The 20,792-nt window shown below is 44.6% G+C and overlaps 1 protein-coding gene across 1 annotated transcript in view; it reads left to right on the top strand.

Moving 5' to 3' along the window:
* Positions 1-20,792, top strand: part of UVRAG (UV radiation resistance associated) — a 383,943-nt gene that overhangs the window by 29,920 nt on the left and 333,231 nt on the right. The gene's annotated exons all lie outside the window — the stretch shown is intronic.

The following is a 20,792-nucleotide window of genomic DNA, read 5'->3' as shown; positions in this document are numbered from 1 at the left end:
CCAGAGGCAGTGCTGTGCCCCAGGGCCAGAGTGTGGCATGCAGCTAGGAGAGCAAAAGGCCAGGAAGGAGGATGTTTGGCCAGGAAGGAGGATGTTTGGCCCGAAATATCAAGGAAGGTTTCTTGGAGGGGTAACCCTGAGGACAGGCAGAGAGGAGCTAGGCAGCTTGGATTTCTCTGACCTTTTCTAGGGGTACATTCTGGATAGCCGCCTGTTCAGCACATTTCACTGGACAAAGCTCATTTACTTCTACGGTCCCGTTTGATTCTTCTGCAAAATCCTGCAGGGATGCCATCCCCATTTTCCATTTGAGAAAACTGAGTGAGGCTATAGTGACCTGGTCAGGGCCACATTGTAAAGCCCTGACATGCCCCCCAGTCACTAACGGGCAGAGGGCCTGTCCCCATCTGGCAGTGAGGGGACATGTGGTTTGGGGTCCCCCGGGTGATTCTTGTACACCCCTGACGGAGGGAAGTTCAGCTGGTGTCTGGGGCCTCTAGGGCTGCCAGGAGGAACTGAAGCCAGTGATTGGGCTATGACAGACCCTGGCCTCTCCCTTCCAGAGCCGACCTGGTTCCCACCTACTCCTTCGGGGAGAATGAGGTGTACAAGCAGGTGATCTTTGAGGAGGGCTCCTGGGGCCGATGGGTCCAGAAAAAGTTCCAGAAGTACATTGGCTTCGCCCCGTGCATCTTCCATGGCCGAGGCCTCTTCTCCTCCGACACCTGGGGGCTGGTGCCCTACTCCAAGCCCATCACCACTGTGGGTGAGCCGCCCTTCCTCCAGACCCTGAACTCGGGTGCCACAGCTAGTTTAGTAGCAGAGTTAGGATTCAAATCCATCCCTGGCTCTGATGTGCATGCTCTGAACCATGAGGACGTGGACCTGTTTGGGTGCTGATGGGAATGATCATTGGGGGAGGGGGATAGGGGATAGTTCCATTACCACAAGCTAAGCTGTGCTAGATGAGAAAACAGGACTCAGCAATTCTGTGTTTTCAGAGCCCAGGTCTATCAGGGAAGGGCCCCTTACAGCAAAGACCAATAGGGGGTGTGAGGAGGACATGCAGGGTGCTCTGGAGGGTCATAATGGACCCCGGGGAGGAGGTGACTCCTTTTTTCTTTATATGTAAATTAATTTTTTTACTTTTGGTTGTGTTGGGTCTTGGATGCTGTGCACGGGCTTTCTCTAGTTGCGGCGAGCAGGGGCTGCTCTTCGTTATGGTGCATGCGCTTCTCATTATGGTGGCTTCTCTTGTTGTGGAGCATGGGCTATAGGCACGCGGGCTTCAGTAGTTGTGGCACACGAGCTCAGGAGTAGTGGCTCACGGGCTTAGCTGCTCCGCGGCATGTGGAATCTTCCCGGACCAGGGCTCGAACCTGTGTCCCCTGCATTGGCAGGCGGATTCTTAACCACTGTGCCACCAGGGAAGTCCCTGTGACTCTTACACTATTAGCTGAATAGGAATTATCCTGAAAAAGAGGGAAGGAAGAGACTTTTTGTCAGAAACAATAGCCTAAATGAGGTTCCTGCAGCAAGACTGTATAGATTTTTGAGGAACAGATGCAAATCAATATGACTGGAGCAGAAGCCTGTGAGAAGTGTAGCAAAAAACCTGGCTGCACTCCGCCCCCAGCTGTGTTGTTTTGCATTCACATGAGACAATTTAGAGGACTCCAAAGAATTATCTATTGTAGGAGTATGTGTGTCTGTGTGTATCTGTTAATGGTTCACAATCTAGAGATCACATAAGAGCATGGAGGCCACAAGCCATGGACTTCAGGGGCCAAAGCTCACATAGATACTTTGAGTTCTTATCAGGGCCAGATGTTTTGCTTTGTACTTTTTCCAGAGAGATCAACTTCCTGCATTTTAGGTCACACGACCCAGACTCACCCTTGGCTCTTGTTATACACAAATCCCATACCAGGTCTGATGTCTGTGAGGCAGCAGGGACATTTCCATGCACAGGGTGGCTGGAGAGGGACGGGGTCTAGTGGACAGTGTGAAGGAGTTTGCTCCTCACCTTAAGAATGGAAAACTGGGGAGTTTCCTGGTGTCCTAGTGGTTAGGATTCTGGGTTTTCACTGCTGTGGCATAGCCCTATAAGGAAGGATCCCCATGTGATAGGTGAGGAAACTAAGGTGCAGAGAGGTGAAGTGATGTGCCCAGAGCAGGGCAAAAGCAAAGCCATTACCTGATCCCACATGTCTCACAGGAGCTCCCAGCTGAGTACTGTGGGTACAGCTGGACTTGATCCTACCTGTTGTTTAGTGGCTATGTGGCCTTGGGCAGGTCCCTTCCCATACCCCTGGGCCCCAGTCTTCTCACCTGTAAAAGGGACAACCTGAAATGGAGCACATTCAGCACAGTTCCTGACAGGCGGCTGGCAAGTAGCGCAGGCTCGCTACCGTCGGCATTATGGTTCATGCCCAGGGAGGGTGGGCCGAATGGCACTGACTAACCAGAGGCCTCTGCCCCATCCCTGCAGTGGGTGAGCCCATCACTACCCCTAAGCTGGAGCACCCAACCCAGCAGGACATCGACCTGTACCACACCATGTATGTGGAAGCCCTGGTGAAGCTCTTCGACCAGCACAAGACCAAGTTCGGCCTCCCGGAGACCGAGGTCCTGGAAGTGAACTGAGCCTGTCCGCAGGGGACAGCTTCTGGGAGGAACCAGCTGCAAATCGTTTTCTACCAAGTTCTCTAGTGCTTTTTGCTCTGTAAATGTGGAAGCATCATAGGTGTCTGTGGGTTATTTAAAAGAAATTATAATAATTTTGTTAAACCATTGCAATGTTAGGTCTTTCTTAAGAAGGAAAAAGTGGATATTTCAAGCTCTTTTACTTCGAATTTGTCCTGTTCTAGGTGGTGGCAGACCAATCTGGGCCTTTATGGTTTCTCAACCAACCCCTCTTCTCCCCTTCCCAAAATTACAGAGAAAACTCAGTGCTGGTTAACTGGGGAAGAAGGACAGCCATTAGTGACTCAGGCCAGTTAGATTATTTGCCCTTTGTCCCTGGGGGATGAGGGGCCAGAAGCTTCCTCTAATACAAACATCTCTACAGCCGGCTACCCCATGCTTGACTGCAGGACCAGCTGCTTCTGCCAAGAGGAAGACTCAGAGGGAACAGGAGTCCCCATTTTGAAGAGCTCAGGGATAAACATCTGGAATATTCAAGCTCAATTCTCCTTTCTGCCACCTCCCATGGCCCCAGTCTCTGAAATCTGAGGCTGGACTGGCCTCCAGAGAGAGGATGGAGGTGGCGGTGATCCCAGGCTGGGGAATGGAGCTGTCCAGTTTAATCATCTCTTGGATTATCAAGCCCCACCACGTTCTGGTTGGAGTGCTGGCTTTCCTCAGGGAGCTGACAACATGGACCCAGCACAGACCCTGCATTGGCCTAAATCACATACTTCTCAATGGCCTCGGTTTGCTTAACCCACACCCTCAGTAGTGGATGTGGGCGAGGGGTCCCATTTCCTGTTTACAGAAGGACCTGGCCTTCTGAGCAGCAGATTGGTCCAGAACAGAAGTTCCCCGAACCCAAACCTCGTATATTTGTGCCTTTCTGAGAGGGGGCCAGGGAGGAAATCTAGTCCTTTATGCATTCTGTTTTCTCTTGATGAGATCATTATACCATGTCAGACTTTTGTATATTCCTAAATGAATAAATGAAAATGAGTGTCCTCTATGAGTTATTGCAGGGGCCGCATCTGCATCTTGCCGCTGACACTTGGGGAGATCACTGCCCCCACCAGGCTGCCTGCTGAGCCCTCTCCCCCTTGCTTCTTTGGCCCACATGGCCCTGTGTGGTGTATTAGTTATTAATTGCCGTGTAATAAATTACTCCAAAACTTAGTGGCTGTTGGGACTTCCCTGTCAGTCCAGTGGTTAAGACTCTGCGCTTCCAATGCAAGGGGCATGGGTTCCATCTCTGGTTGGGGAACTAAGATCCCACATGCCACTGCAGCACAGCCAAAAAAAAAAGGCAGAACTTAGTAGCTGCAAACAACAGTGCCCACTTTCTGAGGGTCAGTAATCAAGGTACAGCTTAGCTGGGCCCTCTGCTTCAGGGTCTCACACAAGGCTGCAATCAAGGTATCTGCCAGGCTATGATCATCCCAAGGCTTGACAGGGGAGGATTGACTTCCAAAGTCATTCTTTTGGCTGTTGGCAGGATTCACCTCCTCACTGGCTTTGACCAGAGGCCACTTGGGAGTGGCCTTGCCACACGGGCCTTTCCGTAGAGTAGCTCACAGCGTGGCAGCTGGCTGCATCAGAGAGAGTAAGCAAGAAGAACCAGGGAGAGTGCAAACAGAAGCCACAGTCTTCTATAACCTAATCTTGGAAGTGACAACCTATCCCTTTTGCCATATTCTCTTCATTAGATGCAAGTCACTAGGTCCAGCTCACACTCTTGAGGATTACACACGGAGTGAATACCAGGAGGCCGGGCTCACTGGAGCTCCTTCACAGCTGCCTTCCGCCTGTGGTAAAGGCTACTGTCCTGCTGTAAGGTCCTAGAATAGCTGAGCTAGAAAGGTCCATATGTATCACTCAACCATGTTCCCTGCCCCTGGCCTCAGTTATACCACAAAGAAGGAGGCCTGGCCTGCTGTCACTCTAGTGATTTCATACCACACCTGGATATCACAACATGCCACCTCTCTCTGTTCTAATTCCATTCAGTTCAATGAGTACCAAGTACCTGGGGGAACCCTTCCCACCTGAGACTAAAGTGACTTTCCCACTTTCCACTACCTAATGCCTGTCTTTACCATTCACCTCAGGGACCATTCCTCTGTGCCAGAGGCTGTGAGCTGGCTGCAAGGGAGCAGAAACAAACATTGGAAACAGCTGAGGATATGCAGGGTGGTCAGAGCTGTGACGGAGAGGCCCCTAATCCAACCTGGGGTGCCTCATTGATCTGGGGCCCCAGCCTGAGCTGGGACTCAATGGGTGACTGGACATTTGCCAGGAAGGAGTTGAAGGGCAGCGCAGCAAGTGCAAATTGGGGAGGCTGCTGATTTGAACCACTGAGAGGTGGTGGTAGAGAGGTCTGCAGTGGGGCTTCCCATGGAAGGGCAGGGAGCTGGCTTCTCCAGAGTTTTTCGGTGGGGAGGAGGGCAGGGCAGAGAAGAGGTGCCCTGGAGGCCAACAGAGGCTAGATTCTGTAGCTCCAAGCAGGTCTTAGGCCTCAGGCCACAGAGCCCAGGTTAGAGGACAGACATTTCCTTTAGGATGGAGGAAAGGCCTGTTTTCTGATACATCTCAGCCTCATAACAGCCCCAGCCTGAGGCTAGCCATGACCCTCATCATCTGGCTCCAGGCTAAACTAGGCCAACCCACAAACATAAGCCATTATTCTCAGCATTAATTTTGTGAAGATTGAATACCTATTGTGCATCAGGGAACTCCACCATCTCTGCCTAAGAACAGGAACAATAACCAGGCCCCAAATCTTGGAGGGGCCACCCAGGGCAACGTAAGTTCAGCCCTCTGTATCCATAGGTTTTGCATCTGCAGATGCATAGTGCCAACTGTACTACTCTATTTTATATGAGGGACTTGAGCATCCTCACATTTTGTTATCCATTGGAGGGAGGGGAGTGAAGTAGGGGTGGGGGGCTCTATAACCGATCCCCTGCAAATAGCAAGCGTGTCTAGCAGCCAGCTGTGCAGAACAGAGGCTTGCCTCGTTCTAAGCTGTGTGTGTGGAACTCTAGGTAAATGCTATGAACATTGCCTTGGGTTGGGAGTTGTTACCTTGGGGGAGGGAACTGGAAACTCCTTTTCCAGAAGACCCTCTGCCTTTGGACGGTGGGAGGGGGGCTGCTGTCTCAGCCTGAAGCTCAGTTCCATGATTCTGCTTGTTGTTCCCAGATATGGCCACTAGGGGGCACTGAGGATAGGTCTGAGGCAAACGCTGCGCAGCTTCCTAAGCTTTCCTTTCACTTTTTTTTTTTTTTTTTTTTTTTTTTTTTGCGGTACGCGGGCCTCTCACTGCTGCGGCCTCTCCCGCTGCGGAGCACAGGCTCCGGACGCGCAGGCTCAGCGGCCACGGCCCACGGGCCCAGCCGCTCCGTGGCACGCGGGACCCTCCCGGACCGGGACACGAACCCGCGTCCCCCGCATCGGCAGGCGGACTCCCAACCACTGCGCCACCAGGGAAGCCCTCTTTTCACATTTTGACGCTTATCTAGCTCCTACCCAGGGCTAGAAGCTAGAGATAAGTAAAATCACAGACTCCCAAAAGCTGAGAGATAGACAGAAATTTAGCATTCACAGTGAGCAGTTCCTCCTAATCCGGGAAACTTGGCACAGAAAGGCCAACAGGCCTGCCCCTAATTACTCAGCGAATCAACACTCACCGAATTCCTCCTCTTGACAGGGAACGAGGGGCTTCCAAATTGAATGTCCCCGGTTCTCAGGTGCTTGAAATGTAATAAGGGCGACAGAAATGTAAAGCACTCATCTTTTAAAAAACCGTTGCCTCCTTTTCTATTCCCTGTCTAGGTTCCAGATGTCACTACTGCCCACCATCAGCACAACCAGCCTCCAGTCGCGGTGGGCTCTTCTCTCCTCCCCCTTCCCTGCCCCACTCCGATAGCTGCCTGCTGATGCTGATGCTGACATTTTTGTCTCTCAAATCATTCCCTCCTTTCTCATCCCGGATAACATATACGAATGAGTGTGGGATCCAGCCTGTGACACTGCCCTTACCAGCTGCATTATCATGTCACTTAACCTTTCTGAACCTCAGCTTCCTCATCTGTAAATGGGAATAATCTATATTCTTGAGTAAATGAGATGATAGGTATCTAAATATATGATATAAAAGTAAAATGTAGGGCTTCCCTGGTGGCGCAGTGGTTGAGAGTCCGCCTGCCGATGCAGGAGACGCGGGTTCGTGCCCTGGTCCGGGAGGGTCCCGCGTGCCGCGGAGCGGCTGGGCCCGTGAGCCGTGGCCGCCGGGCCTGCGCGTCCGGAGCCTGTGCTCCGCAGCGGGAGAGGCCACAGCGGTGAGAGGCCCGCATACCGCAAAAAAAAAAAAAAAAAGTAAAATGTATTCATCCAGCTCTCTCAACAGGAAATAATAGCTGTGATCATCATCATCATCCCCTTACTGGGTCTCCCGGACCTATTAAATTGAGCTCCCTGTTTCCATGCCTCTCTCCAGCTCACTGTTCCTGCAGCAAAGTGGCCAGTCTTCTTTATTATTTTTTTTAATAAAAGCTTTATTGAGATATAATGAGTGTATCATAAAGCCCATCCTTTTAAAGTATATACTACAGTCAACTAATCTATAACAAAGGAGGCAAGGATATACAATGGAGAAAAGACAGTCTCGTCAATAAGTGGTGCTGAGAAAACTGGACAGCTACATGTAAAAGAACGAAGTTAGAACACTCCCTAACACCACACACAAAATGGATTAAAGACCTAAATGTAAGACGGGACACTATAAAACTCTTAGAGGAGAACATGGGAAGAGCACTCTTTAACATAAATCACAGCAAGATCTTTTTTGACCCACCTCCCAGAGTAATGGAAATAAAAACAAAAATAAACAAATGGGACCTCATGAAACGTAAAAGCCTTTGCACAGGAAACTATAAACAAGACGAAAAGACAACCCTCAGAATGGGAGAAAATATTTGCAAATGAATCAGTGGACAAAATCTCCAAAATATATAAATAGTTCATGCAGCTCAATATTAAAAAAACAAACAACTCAATCAAAAAATGGGCAGAAGACTAAATAGACATTTCTTCAAAGAAGACATACATATGGCCAAGAGGCACATGAAAAGCTGCTCAACATCACTAATTATTAGAGAAATGCAAATCAAAACTACAATGAGGTATCACCTCACACCGGTTAGAATGGGCATCATCAGAAAATCTATAAACTACAAATGCTGGAGAGGGCATGGAGAAAAGGGAACCCTCTTGCACTGTTGGTGGGAATGTAAATTGATACAGCCACTATGGAGAACAGTATGGAAGTTCCTCAAAAAACTAAAAATAGAACTACCATACAACCCAGCAATCCCACTACTAGGCATATACCCTGAGAAAACCATAATTCAAAAAGAGTCATGTACCACAATGTTCATTGCAGCTCTATTTACAATAGCCAGGACATGGAAGCAACCTAAGTGTCCATCGACAGACAAATGGATAAAGATGTGGTACATATATACAATGGAATATTACTCAGTCATAAAAAGAAATGAAATTGGGCCATTTGTAGGGACGTGGATGGACCTACAGCCTGTCATACAGAGTGAAGTAAGTCAGAGAGAGAAAAACAAATATCGTATATTAACGCATATATGTGGAATCTAGAAAAATGGTACAGATGAACCGGTTTGCAAGGCAGAAATAGAGACACAGGTGCAGAGAACAAACGTATGGACACCAAGGGGAAAGTGGGGGGGTGGTGGGGGTGGTGGGATGAATTGGGAGATTGGGATTGACATGTATACACTAATATGTATAAAATAGATAACTAATAAGAACCTGCTGTATAAAAAAATAAATAAAATAAAATTCAAGAAAAAAGGAATAAATTTTTTTTAAAAATGAAGTATATAATTCAGCGAGTTTTAGTATATTCGCAAAGTTGTGCATCAGTCACCACTGTCTGATTTCAGAACAATTTCATCACCACCAAAAGTAATCCCATACCAGTTAGCAGTTATTCCTCATTACCCTTCTTGTCAGGCCCTGGCTAAAAACTAATCACTAACCTACTGTCTGTCTATATGAATTTTCCTGTTTTGGACATTTTCTACAAGTGAAATTATACAATAGGTGGCCTTTCGTGTCTGGCTTCTTAGATTTAGCATAAAGTTTTCAAGGTGTGTCTGTGATGTAGCGTGTTTCATGAATCATGTACTATTTGTCCTTTGGAGTATGAAAGTTTTTAATTTTGGTGTAATCAAATTTATCTAGGTGTTTTGTTTTTGTAGTGTGTGCTTCCATATCTAAGAAGCCACAGCCTAATCCAAGGTCACAAAGATTTACTCCTATGTTTTCTTCTAAACGTTTTAGAGTTCTTAGCTGCTACATTTAGATCTCTGGACTATTTTTTTAAATAAAGTTATTTATTTTATTTATTTTATTTTTGGCTGTGTTGGGTCTTTGCTGCTGCACACGGACTTTCTCTAGTTGCAGTGAGCGGGGGCTACTCTTCATTGCAGTGCACAGGCTTCTCGGCTTCTCATTACGGTGGCTTCTCTTTGTTTTGGAGCACAGGCTCTAGGCATGTGGCTTCAGTAGTTTTGGCACCCGAGCTCAGTAATTGTGGCTTGAGGGCTTATTTGCTCTGCGGCATGTGGGATCTTCCCGGACCAGGGCTCGAACCCGTGTCCCCTGCACTGGCAGGAGGATTCTTAACCACTGCACCACCAGGGAAGCCCATCTGGACTATTTTGAGTTAATTTTTGTGTATGGTTGAGGTAGGGTCCCACTTCACTCTTTTGCATTTCCATTCTTTTGGATATCCAGTTATCCCAGCACCGTTTGTTGAAAAGGCCATTCTTTCCTCATAAAATTGTCTTGGCACTTTTGTCCAAAATCAATTGATCATAAATGTAAGGGTTTATTTCTGGATTCTCAGTTCTATTCCAATCATCTCTATTTCTATATTTACTCTAGTAGCACACTGTCTTGATTAGCTTTGTAATAAATTTTGAAATCGGGAAATGTGAGTCCTGACTTTGTTCTTTTTTAGATTGTCTTGGTTATTCTGTGTCCCTTGCATTTCAATATGAATTTTAGGATTGGCTTGTTAATGTTTGCAAAATGGCAGCCAGGGTTTTGATAGACGTTGCATTTGAAGTGACAAATCAATTTGGTGAATGTTGCCATTTTAACAATATTAAGTGTTCTGGATGTTTTCCCATTCATTTAGGTTTTCTTTAACTTCCTTTAATGGTGTTTGTAGTTTTCCGTGTACAAGTTTTGCACTTCTGTTAAATTTATTCTTAAGCATTTTATTTTTTTGATGCTATTGTTAATAGAATAGTTTCCTAATTTTGTTTCATATTGCTATGTTAGTGTATATAAATACAATTGGTTTTTGCATATTGATCATGTATCTTGCAACTTTATGGAACTTGTTTGTGTCAAATGCTTTTTCTGCATCTGCTGAGATGCTCATATAGTTTCTGTCCTTTATTCTATTAATATGGCGTATTACATTAATGGATTTGTGTATGCTAAACCAATCTTACATTCTTGGTAAAAAAAATTTATGTTTGGATTTAGTTCACTAGTATTTGATTCACTAGTATATTGTTGAAGATTTTTATGTCTATATTTATAATGAAAAAGGGATATTGGTCTGTAGTTTTCTTGTCTTTGCCTGATTTTGGTATCAGGGTAATGCTGGCCTCATAGAATGATTTGGGATGACGTCTTTTCTTCTGTTCTTGGAACAGTTGTGAAGGATTGATGTTAATTTTTCTTTAAATATTTGGTAGAATTCACCCCTGAAGCCATCTGGGCCCAGGCTTTTCTTTGTGGAAAGTTTTTGATTACTAATTTAAACTCTCCTTGTTACAGACCTCTTTAGATTTTCTTTTGTTCTTGAATCAGTTTTGGTAGTTTGTGTGTTTCTAGGAATTTGTCCATTTCATTTGATAATCTAATCTGTTGTTATACAATCGTTCATAAGATTCCCTTCCAATCCTTTTTATTTCTGAAAGGCTGGTAGTGATGTCCTCGCTTTCAGTCCTGATTTTAGTAATTTGAGGCTTCTCTCTTTTTTTTCTTGATCAGTCTAGCTAAAGATTTGTCAATTTAATTGATCTTTTCAAAGAGCCATTTGGCTATACTGATTTTCTCTGTTCTTTTTCTATTTTTTATGTCATTTATTTGTGCTTTAGTGTAAACGTATTTAGCGTATTTTCCTCTAGTATTTCCTCTGAGTTAGTTTGCTCTTCTTTTTCCAGTGTCTTAAGGTGGTAGTTTATTAATTTGAGATTTTTTTTCTTGTTTGATACGGGTGAGTTATAAGTTTCCCTCTAAGAACTGCTTTAGCTGCATCCCATAGTTTTGGTGTGTTGTGTTTTTGTTTCATTCATCTCAAAGTTTTTTATAATTTATCTTCTGATTTCTTTGTTGACCCATGGTTATTAAGAGTATGCTGGTTAATTTCCATGTATCTGCTATTTTTCCAAATTTCTTTTGTCATTTATTTCTAATTTCATTTCATTATGTTCTTAGAACATACTTTGTATGATTTCAATCCCTTTTAATTTATTGGGGCTTTTTAAATGACCAAACATATGATCTATCTTAGAGAACATTCCATGTGCATTTGAGAAAAGCATGCATTCCGCTTTCGTTGGTTGGAAGGTTTTATAGATTAGATATCTATTAGATCAAGTTGGTTTATTGTGTTGTTCAAGTCTCCTTTTCTTTGTTGATCTTCTGCCTAGTCGTTTTATCCATTACTGAGAGTGGGGTATTGAAGTAACCAATTATTGTTGTTGAACGGTTTATTTTTCCCTTCAATTCTGCAAGTTTTGCTTCATATATTTTGGGACTCTGCTGTTATGTGCATATGTTTATAATTTTATATCTTCCTAATGAAGTCACCCTTTTATCATTATAAAATGTCTTTATCTCTAGTAACAATTTTTGTCTTAAAATCTGTTTTGTGTAGCCTGTATTAGTATAATATAGGTACCCCAGTTCTCTCTTGGTTACCATTTGCATGGAATATCTTCTATCCTTTCCCTTTCAACCTATTTGTGTCTTTAAATAAGAAGTGTGTTTTTGTAGACATAATAGTGTTGGACTTTTAAAAAATACATACAGTACTTCTACTTTCTGCCTTCTGATTGGAGCGTTAATTACATTTAATGCAATTACTAAGGTAGGATTTACATCTGCCATTCTGTTTTTCTTTCTCACCTTCCATTCCTGCCTTCTTTTGTGTTAAACATGTATTTTTTAATATATTGTTTTAATTCTCTTGTTGTCTCTTTTACTGTATATTTTTGAGTTATTTTCTTCATGGTTACTCTGGAGATTACAACTAACATCTTAATTTAAAACTATCTAGTTTAGATTAATACCAACTTAATTTCTCCATCTTTTGGGCAGGCTGGCCTGAGAGAAAAGAGGGGCAGGCCACACATAGGAATGGTGTGATGGGTTAAATGCTGACCCACAAAATAATATGGACATGTCCTAATCTCTGGAACTTGTGAATGTGACTTTATTTGGAAAAAGTGTTTACAGATATAATTAAGGATCTCAAGATGAAATAATCCTGGATTATCTGGGAGGCCCCTGAACCCTATGACAAGTGTCCTTAAAAGTAAAAGAAAGGAGAGACACAGGGAAAGGGGAGAGGCCATGTTAAGAAAGCAGGGACTGTAGTGATGTAGCCACAAGCCAAGGAACAACTGGAGCCCCCACAAGCTGGAAGAGGCAAGGAAGGATTCTCCTTAAGAGTCTTTGAGGGAGTGTAGCCCTAACACCTCCTTGATTTTGGACTTCCAGCCTCCAGACCTATGAGAGAATAAATTTCTGCTGTTTTAAGCCAGCCAGTTTAAGGTTTAAACTAATACAAACAGTGACCTTCAATCTTTTAGAGGGGTTGTGCCAGTGGATGGCAGAGTCTGGTCTTCTCATCCATGAAACATTTCACTTTCCTTGGGGTAGGCTGCAAATCTGACGTTTTTTTCTAATACTTCTGTGAAGGTGGAAGAAATTCTCATTTAATGGGTTATAATGGGATCACTAGGAGGAGAAAAATAGGAATTTCCCCCACCCCTTGGCTTCAACCACAATTTTTATGACAAACTTCTGCCCCGTATATATTCTAAACTTCTTTTGCGTAACCCTCTTTTTCTTCCTTGTAAACTCTTTTTCAAGCTATTTTTCACCACTTATTGCTTAGGGAGTTTTGGTTTGTGTATTTTCAGCTCATATTTTATCATGCATACACACAATTGTATCTCCTACACTTTTTACATAACAATACAGTGCCCTTACGCACATTTAAAAAGCACCTTTTCTCATTTCTAAAATACCAAATGATTTTTGAGATTTCTAATTACTTTTGATGAAAACCAATACAAAGTATTTTTTCCTCTGATTAAACACAAATTATATATTTTTTAAATTTCCTGTATATGATACAGAAATATATTCTGAGAAAAACATGACTTCACTGTATAAATAAAATTTAAAATATATGCTATAATACTCTTTTATTAGAGGCAGTAAAATGTAGGATTAACAACATTGGAGTTAGACTACTTTCAAACCCCAGCTTAAAACTCAAAACATGTGACCTAGGGCAGGTGACAGAACTCTTGCTTTAGCTCTCTAATCTCCAGCACTGTGGTGAGTGTACACATGAACTGCTTACAACAATGGCTGGCACAGGGACTTCCCTGGTGGCCAGTGGTTAAGAATCCGCCTGCCAATGCAGGGGACACGTGTTCAAGCCCTGGCCTGGGAAGGTCCCACATGCCGTGGAGCAACCAAGCCCGTGAGCCACGACTACTGAGCCTGCGTGCCTAGAGCCCGTGCTCTGCAACAAGAGAGCCATGACAATGAGAAGCCCACACACCTCAATGAAGAGTAGCCCCCACTCACTGCAAGTAGAGAAAGCCCTTGCACAGCAACAAAGACCCAACACAGCCAAAGGAACAAACAAACAAACAAACAAAAAATGAAAAAGAGAAAAAATAATGATATGGTAGCATTTATTGAACACTTACTCAGGAGACTTTCAGTTTTCTGCCATACCCCTAGGGGTGAGTGCCAGCTCTCCTAGGTTTTGTGGCATGTAGGTGGAAAAGTCTGAGAAGTGTTATTTACCTCAGTTCTGGATATCTGGTGTCTAGTAATCTGCCTGATGCAGAGTTGAACCTCAGTAAAGGTTTGTGGAAAATCGCTCCTGCTCTGTGCTGGAACATCCTTTCTTCCCTCCCTGCCTGGTGAACTCTTATTGGTCCCTCAATACCCAGGTTAAATGTCACCTCCACTGTGAAATGTGACTGTCTTCTCTGGCTCCCACAGTCCCTGGACTTCTTCAGACCTAGCACTAAGCCCCTTGATTTGGGGTTTCTGGCCTCTAGAACTGTGAAAGAACAACTTTCAGTTGTTTTAAGCTAGTCAGTTTGTAGTAATTTGATACAGCAGCCTCAGGAAACTAATACAGCTTGGAAACAGACAAATGTTTTCTGTGAAATTCCACCAGATCTTGGAACCAGATATTTGGGATTTCTCAATTACTCCCTTCTCAACAAACACCTGACTGCATACCCTAGGCTCTAGCCATGAGGAACTACTCAACGTTTTAGAATAGGAGACGGTGTGACATACATCTTAGCCAGCTCTGGGATCAGATCCAAAGTGTCTTCAGGCTTCTGAATACCCCAGAAAGATAGTATGCTTACTTTTATTAAAATATTTTTAGTGCAATTATTATATACCAGGTCCTGCACTGGGCACTATACTTAATATTAATTTACTTAATCCCCACAGCAACCTTGTTACTATTTTACAGATGGGAAAACTAAAGCTGAGAGAGGGGAACTGGCTTGCCTAGGAACATATAACTAGAAGGTGGCAGAGCCAAGATTTCAAAAGTTTCTGATTCCTGTTGTGTCTGACTCTAAAACACTGTGTTCTTTCTGCTAGGTCAGTCCAGGTGGTGGAGAAATTCACAGTCTAAGGGTGGAAAAAGGTAGATCATTATTCTGCAGAATGACTCAATGATATTTATTACAGAAGCAGTTGTTATAAATGCTATCATTATAATCAAGGAGGCCTTCATGGAAGAGGTGGCATTGGAACTGTGCCTTCACTTCAAAAACACATGTCCTGATTCTCTGCGAGGCACCGGGAATCCAGAGATGAATCAGACAAGGTTCTTTTGCTTGAGAGATTCACAGTGTGTAAGTTTGTGTGTTTGCAGGAGGGGTATGTGTGGCTGCACATGTGTGTTACACACTTATTAAAAGACAGTAGAATGCAATAGAATAATCAGGAATGTAGTAGAGGCAAGTTTCCCAACTCAGGGTCCCAGAGTGTATCTGAGAAGCCTTTTGGGATCCCAACCACAGATGAGATTTGGCGGGTAAGTAAACATTTGTCAGGAGGAGAAAAGTAGCAAAGACTTTTCAGGAACAGCATAAACACCCCACTCACAGAAGTGAAACAGCGTCCTGAGGTGCCTGGCTCAGCCCACCAGTTAATGGAGTGTGAGGAGGGGCGGGGACTTGTGGGTTGGAACTGGTCGTGGGTGGAGCTGGCAGGACTGCCCGACAAGTTTCTGGTCTTGGTGCATCCAGCGTGGTGGCTTTCTGTCGAACCATAAAGTATTCCTTTTCAATCCTCACACGTTGACGAGAGTCCCTCAGGAAAAGATTAATCTGGGAAACTGCAACTACAGACCGGCCACCACAACCCAGCTGGCGCCAAATGCGTCCCCGCCCTCCAAGGGAGGCCGGTTACCATGGCAACTAGGTCAGGGCGGAAGTGGCTCCACCTGACTCTCACTAATCAGGTGACTCTCCTGCCTTCTGCACGTGACACCAGAGCCCAGGCGCAAGGTCTACCTAATCAGACTCCGCCCCTCTTTTCCTTTACTGACAACTGACAGCGACCTCGAGCAATGGTCCTTGCGGCTCCCCCAGGAGACCCCGCCCCGTGGTAGTGGAAGAACCAATTAGACTGGGAAAACATGAAGCAACGCCCCAGGTTTTACCTCCCCTTGACAGACGCAATTTAGGCCATCCCTGGGTTCCTCCGCCCCCAGCCTGTTCCTCCCGCGATAGACAGACCTTCTGCCCAATAGCACGTCGCTTTTCTGTCGTTGGGTCCCGCCCCCATGGGAGCTGAACCAATGGGCAAGCCAGGTCTCAGCGGGTGGTGGGGGTTGCACTGCGGTAATATGGCTCTTCCTTAGCCAGCGGCGGCGGCCGGCGGTGGGGTAAAGCGGTTCTGCCTCTCGGGTTGCTGGTTTTTGGGCTGCAGGGGCTCAGCGGGTCCTGACTAGGTTGTGGTGGCGGATGCCGGAGGAGCGCCGGCCCCGCCGCTTGGCGGCTCCCAGGTCAAGATGAGCGCTTCAGCGTCGGTCGGGGGCCCGGTCCCTCCGCCGCCCCCGGGCCCGGCCGCCGCGCTGCCTCCCGGTTCTGCCGCGCGGGCCCTGCATGTGGAGCTGCCGTCTCAGCAGGTAACCCCGCGGGCTCTCGGCACTCGGGAGGGGCCGGGAGGAGGCCGATGAGGGGACCCCGTGGGCGGCGGGCTGATCCTGTACCGGCCGGGAGACCCTGAGAAGTGACCGGGAAGAACTCTGAGGACCGAGGAGGGCTGTCCAGAGGTCTTGGGAGGGATGGCGGAACCTCTGGGGGATCCTCGAGTCCCAGGAGACCTCCCGTTACAGGAGATGGGCTGGGAAGAGGCGGGAAGGGACCCAGTGAAACTCCCTGGGGACCCGCCTGTCCCACTCCGTAGGGAGCTGGGGATTCCCTGGCGCAGACCCTCCCCTTTATCCCTGTTGGGAAGGGACCCAGGGAAGCCCCGGTGTCCCAGGAGAGACGGGGGAAAGCGCTTTTCCTTTCTCATCTCACTCCGTTGCTGACAAACCAATTGGTACTCTGTGCTGCGGGCGAAGTGAGAAGTCTTTAGGGTTTCCAGCATTTACTTTTAATCTCGCCTTGTTATGAAGTACTCCCTTAAACTCTCAAGAAAAATACTTTGGGTTTCCTTCCTAATTCTCCGACCCCCAAGGAACACATTTTAGCAATTTAGGGGGGTGGTCTACTGCATTCAGTCCAATGAGTATCCGTGGAGGCACATTTGCTGTATATATTCATGTCTTCCCCCATCCTTTAGCAAGGCATAAAGGGCTTCTTGGATCCAGCTTGGATCCGTCCACATTGTAAGCGGATAATAAAGAGAGAACACCGAGTTTGGGGACCTGGCAAAATTCTTTGTATCACCCACCTATCTGTAGAGTACTTCTTTTTTCCTTCTCTCCCTTGCCTTCTTGCTCTCCCCCAAGAGGAGACTTTGCAGGAACTTTAGCATTAAAGAGACGGAAAGAAAGTACCTTTCATCTTCCCGCATCCACGAAGAGGACCTAAGAGAAACCGTCAGTCGTTGAGAATTTACCATGTTGGGTTTGTGCCAAATGCTCAGCTGGCTGGTAGTTGATTTAACCTCACAACTCTGGGAGGTAGCTATTTTTATTAGCTCCATTTTGTAGTTCAGGAGACTGAGGCTTAAGTTTGTAAAATCGCTTGACCAAAGCCGTGCCATTAGTGAGTGGTGGGGCGGGCTTTTAGAATCCAGCCTCTGACTGTAGCCCCAGCACGTGGTTGTTGTGCTGCAGACTTGAGCAGTGTTTTCTCCACCATCTCCACACAGGACAGAGTTCTCTCCTACCCTTCCTCCAACTTCCCATCCCTGTCTTAGTACTTAGGAAAGAGTCAGATGGAAGAAAGCAGAGGTTGGGGGCAGAGGGGGCATGGGCAATGGGGTGGATTTGAATACAGGAAAGTGTGGGGATGTGGGAACCGCTAAAGGGAAGGAGAGCTGGAGATCAGAGCTACAGTGGTGGCCATGGAGCTGAGTTGTTTGCAGAAGCAAGGGCTTTCTGTGCGGTAGAAGAGGATCTGAAAGACTGGGGTAGCATGGGCCCTGGTTTTGGGGCGCTGTTGGGAAGGGCATTTGTGGAGGGTATGAGTTTGAGGGTACTGAAGTTTGGATTGTATTTGCAAGGTGCTGGGGGAGAGTGAAAGTCTGGTGGGGGAGACTAGCCTCTGGAGTGAGCATTAATGTGAATTTTCATGTGTGTGGCGGGAGGTGGGCTGTGAGAGTGGATGCTGGGAGAGGCAATGATGGACACTGTTACAGGCATCCTGGAGAAATCCTAAAGGAGTCAAGAGCCAAGAGGGGTTTAGTTTGGGAGAGCTTTGGGAAAGTGTGGGATTAGGAAAGAGAAAGCATCATTTGTTTCATAGAGCCTGTTCTCTGATAACAGTTCCCAGTTTAACATTGGGGGAAATAATCCAAACAAACTGTCCGTGGAATAAATCCAACTGCATTTGTAAGCGTTTGTCCAATTTTTGGATTTGTGCCAAGGGATATATAGTGGCTTAAGTGTACGGCTGAATGCTCTGTGATCGCTGAGTATGGTATTTACAGCTTTCTGGAGGTGTCATCCTTCTTGAATTCTTGGAAGGCAGCCTGTATAACAAAAGCACTTTACTTTTGCTCTTGACATTAATTTCGCTTTCTGGGTCAAAATGCTCAAGTTTTTAGGATATAAATATATACCATTTAAAAAAGTAAACATTTGTTAAAGGGTTATCTGTATACAGTAAAGTGTACCAATTATTAGTACACAGCTTGATGAATTGTCACAAAGCAAAGAAAGTTATGGAAGTACTACCCAGATTAAGAAGTACAAAATTATTACCATCCCAGAAGTCCCCCTCATGTTCTCTCCCATCTCTACTTTTTCTTTGTCTCCAGAGGAACCACTATTCTGACTTCTAACATAAGAGAAAAGTTTTTGCCTGTTCTTGAACTGTATATAAATGGAATCACGCAAAATGTATTCTTCTTTTGCTCAGTATTGGTTATGAGAATCAGAAAATGTGTGTGTGTGTATAAAACCTTTTTTCTTTTAGCATTAATTTGTTGTCTTTTTTTGCCTGTGGCTTTTGCAGAATTTCAAAGGTTTAGATAAATTGGAAATCCAATTAACTTTCTTTTGAGTAACACTTTGAAAATTGTGTCATTTTAATAGATTCCATGCTATTTGATAAGATGTCAATATTTTTAAACAGGTAAACAAACCTTGTTGATTTAGGATTTCTACGATAAAGTTGATTATTTCAAAGCATAGATTCAATGGTTTCTCCCCGTCACCCCCACCCTGTTTCTAAGGTGGGGTTTTTCAACTTCAGCACTGTTGACATTTTGGGTGGGTAGGTGGGTCTGTAAGATGTTTTGTCACCTCCTTGGCCTCTACCCACAATATACAGCAGCACCATCTCAGGCCTGACAGTCAAAAATGTCTTTAGATGTTGCCAAATGTCTCTTAGGGGGCAAAATTACTTCTGGTTTAGAACCACAGTTCTAAGGTATATTTTTGTTTTAGGATAGGGAGTACCCCTGCTATTATTTACTCATTTATTCCTGTCTTCATTAAGTCCCATTGATTCTAGTGGCTGTATTGTTTAAAATATTAATTTACTGTATATTAGTTCCAAAAGTATTGGACTCCCCCCTACCCCCAATCTGCCTCCAGAAAAAGATTTATTTTGTTTTGGCTCAAAGAAAGCCCATGAAACTGTAAGACCTAACTTATTTTTCTTATTTTAATCCACTTTTCTTAAAGAAAACATTTAATTAACACTGCATAATTCCTGAACCTTTACATTTATGAGTACTAACTACAGTCCATAATATTATAGCTACTTGATTATGTCAAATGGGACTACTGCTTAATTTTTGCCTCCTTTTGCTTCTGTAGGATTTTGCTTTACCTGTAATTTAAGCCTGAACTGGTCACGCATTTTTTTTTTTTTTTTTTTTTTTTTTGCGGTACGCGGGCCTCTCACTGTTGTGGCTTCTCCCGTTGCGGAGCACAGGCTCCGGACGCGCAGGCCCAGCGGCCATGGCTCACGGGCCCAGCGGCCATGGCTCACGGGCCCAGCCGCTCCGCGTCATGTGGGATCTTCCCGGACCAGGGCACGAACCCGTGTCCCCTGCATCGGCAGGCGGATTCTCAACCACTGCGCCACCAGGGAAGCCCAGGTCACACATTTTGAAGATTGTTTTTGCTCTTTAATTTTTGGTTGAGGTTTGTAATTAACTAGTGAATATAAGCTCATCTGAAGAATAACTTCCTTCACATTAGGCATTTTGAAATAAAAATTTGTGTTTTGTAGTAGAGATATTTATTATGTCCTTAAAAGTTTGAGAGCATTTCTTTCCTTCCCAAAGGCTTCCTCCTTTGAGTATAACCTAACTACATTTCTCAGATACTCAGAGCTGGGGAGGCTTTTTAGTGATTGTTTAGTGACCCTTTTTGGGTCACTACATACATAAACACATAGTTTTGCATGCAGTTATAGTCCTAACATAGTTTAATCCCTTCCATTTAAAAAATTTTACAATTCATTATTATTTTTCTTAGACAGTTGTCATCAGTATACATACATCTGCCACATTTTTGTATAATAATGTTTAGTTATGTTTGTTTAACCCCCATTGGTAAACTTTTGGACTGTTTCCAGTTTTTCTGTGTTATTTTGTTGCAATGAATATCCATATACAGGTATCTTTGAAATCATTCACTCAAAGGATGTATACACATACACATGCATACGTATATACACGTATACACACACATATATATAACCTACATACACATATACATATTTTTTGTTATTTAAATTTGTATTTCTTTAGTTATCAGTTATGTTTTAGTAGATTCATTTATTGTATGCCAAACACTGTGCTAAGTATATGAACTCATTTATCCTTACACAACTGTACGAGTTTCAATATTTTTGCATAGAGTTTTGTAGCATTTTCATTTCTTTTGTGACTTGCTTGTTCATGTCCCTGGCATTAATTTTTCTGATTACTTGCTCATGTTTTTTATACATTTAAAGAGCATTTTTCTTGTCTTTTTATGGGAGGAGGTAGGGAATATTAGTGCTGTTAACCTTTACCTCCCTTGGATTTTTAAAAATAGACTTTATTTTTTATTTTATTTTATTTTT

This window comes from Kogia breviceps, chromosome 7 (genome assembly GCF_026419965.1).
Source record: "Kogia breviceps isolate mKogBre1 chromosome 7, mKogBre1 haplotype 1, whole genome shotgun sequence".
Taxonomy (NCBI): Eukaryota; Metazoa; Chordata; class Mammalia; order Artiodactyla; family Physeteridae; genus Kogia; species Kogia breviceps.
This window is presented reverse-complemented; position numbering and strand designations above follow the sequence as displayed.